The sequence below is a fragment of the Phymastichus coffea genome, unplaced genomic scaffold, assembly GCF_024137745.1.
Source record: "Phymastichus coffea isolate CEN01 unplaced genomic scaffold, Cenicafe_Pcof_1.1 PCOF00010, whole genome shotgun sequence".
Classification (NCBI taxonomy): domain Eukaryota; kingdom Metazoa; phylum Arthropoda; class Insecta; order Hymenoptera; family Eulophidae; genus Phymastichus; species Phymastichus coffea.
This window is the reverse complement of record NW_026706821.1, coordinates 2,771,030-2,773,916: the sequence shown is the minus strand read 5'-3', so window position 1 is coordinate 2,773,916 and position 2,887 is coordinate 2,771,030.

The following is a 2,887-nucleotide window of genomic DNA, read 5'->3' as shown; positions in this document are numbered from 1 at the left end:
AAGGTATAAATCTGACTGCTATTTTATAAGTTCCAATGCTCATGAATGCTTAAAAATTTTTCAAAGTTAAAATGAGCGCGTTAATTTAGTAATTGACAAAGCGCAGTCATGACGCTGTTCAATTATCGATGAACGCGCGTGCATTATGATCACACATTATATCAATTCACGAATGAAGGAAATATGTGTATATGTGTGCATGAGAGAGATAAAGAGAGAGAGCGCGCGCACAGCTCATAGCCACGCGCTTCATGGCTAACTTGTGGGGGAGAGAAGGGTGTGACGCATCGCACTGCTCCACGACTAAAACCGTTGATATATCTCATATGACTCGAAAACTTATCTTTTTCAGTGTGCGACATAAACACTTCGCAGGTGCCCAATTCTATGTTTTTTTCTGTTTTTCATGCTGTATAGAGTAAGTGTCGATAATAGAGAGAGAGAAATGAAACTTAGCTGTGTTTGCATTGGAAAGAAAGGCTATAGCATAAGTCATCTAGCATCTTGACGGTAAATAGTCGCGTACCACAAGCTGGTTTAAAGGGACTTGAACTATATTCGCTCGGAGCTAGAGTTCTTATAGCATATAGAAAGAACTTAACCGCATTCATAAAGACTCTTGATTGGACATAGACGTGTGAGCGAATTTTGATTGTCGCGCTGTTACTAACAAATGTGAAAAAGGAACTTACATATATTCAAAAAAGTATGCAAAAGTGGAAGGGGGTAAATGTATAAAATGCGCGTCAAAATCGATTCTTCATCATATTCGATCGAGCACAGCGATTATGGCACGTTGCAATCTTTAACAAGCTATTAAAAAAATTTCAATCAATGAACTAACTTTTGATTTAAACTATATTTCTGTCCAATTGTTTTTTCATTGTAGATTTGGCATGGACATCATCGTTGATATACAAGCCTTTAAGTACAATGATCAACCAGTTTTTAAATAACTTGTATTGATAAATCTCAATGACAATATTGAACCCGTACATTGGATTTTCAAGCCACCATATCCTTGGGAAGAACTTCCCAGTCATTCCAAACGTGAAAATTCATAGCTTACAGTTAACTTCCATGGGCTTGATTGGAATACAGGAAACTTATCATACGATTGCCATCCGCTTATTATACAAGACCTAGGTCGCTTAGCAGCTGGCACTGACGAAGTTCTTATTTATGTGCAGGGACGTCAAAAAGTGGAGTAGCTTACTAGATTTGTTGATCATGTCTTCGATCTCGAAGATCTGGGTAACCCTTCCTTACATCAGCCAGGATTTTGCGAACCTATAGTTTGCAATTATCATCCTCCAGGCTGGACAGAAAACTGTGCGCTTCAAAATGTTGTGGCTCTTAAAAACTGATTGAATACAGTTATAGTCGACAATTAAGTCAGTCTTGCAACCTCTCTGACAGTGATTCTTCAACTTCAGAGTTGAATAGTGATGATGATGATGATGATGTGCACCGTGATATGACCAGTAAACTAAAAATGTTAGATTTAGACGATGAGCAAGATGAAGTGGGGGATTGGTACAACACCTTCAATTAAAATGAGCGGTTTAAGCTTATATATGCGACAACATCAAGATACGGATTCATTTTCTCGTCTACACTCACAGTAGATAGTTCATATAGCTATTATACACTTTTTAATAAAAAATTATATGTCAACTTTCAGTCATAGAATTTTTTTTTTATATTTCAAATTTGACATGTCGCAAGTATCAATCTTCATCATGGAAGCTATCAACACTGTAGCTCGTACCCCATCCTACTTGTCAACAAAGAAATTAAAGGAATTGAATCCTTCAATCCTTTACACAGTCACTATCATGAAAAAAGTTTAAACAAAATTCGGAACAAGAGTTGTCATTGAACTGGAGGCTGAGTTTGACCTTTTCCTTCCAAACAAACTAAACGAACATTTCATTGCGAACCCGAGATGGTACAATACTCTTCTCAGTGAACTTGAAAAAAAAGAATTGTTAAGCTTAAGTATCTTAGCGGCAGAATTTATATAAGTGACGATAATTCAATAAATATAAAAAAATACTTAAAGAAATTAACCATTTTCAATATGCTATTTATCATCTATTTATTTCCTTTTTTTTTATTCATTTTAACAATGAGCATTGATGTGTTTGAAGGCAAGCTCAGAGGAGCTGACGAAGTAAATTTGAAAACTTCACATGAGAATCTTTTAACAGAGATTGAAAATATTATAGATTCTATTTTAAAATTTAAAGCTGAGTTTAAAGAAACTTATACATTGATTGTTCTTCATCGAGAAGAACTTGATATGAAAATCGTAGAAGTTTATTCTGACATTCATAAGTTGAATGAGTCATTTACCCTCTCGATGACGTTACAAAAGGAGCGCGATTCATTCGCTGCACCTCATTTACCGTCTGCAGCAGCATCAGACACATTATGAATTCATGAAATGACAACATCAAATTCAGGCTATAGCCTGCTTGTGTGAATATCTTAGTAAACCGTACAATGTAGAAGATTCTACGGTTCAAACAGCGATGTATTCTGTACAGTGACTCGTTGACGAAAGTGCGGAGCTATTAAATTTTTCTAACCTATCAATTTTCAACCTATCAACGAATGATCTCATAATAATTTAATATTCTATAGCCTTATTGAAAGGTATCTTATCATGACAAAGATGAGAAAACGAACAACTTATCTAAATATTTAATGGGCTAAATACTCTCGTCTTCCCCAAGAAGATCCAGAAGAAAACAAAAAACAATCTACATGGAAACAAATTACTTCCAAATTTTCAACCAACACTAGTCATTTTTCAGAACAAAAAGTTTACGTACCAACAGGTCGATAATAAAAAGAAGAAATACAAATGATCATATTAGAA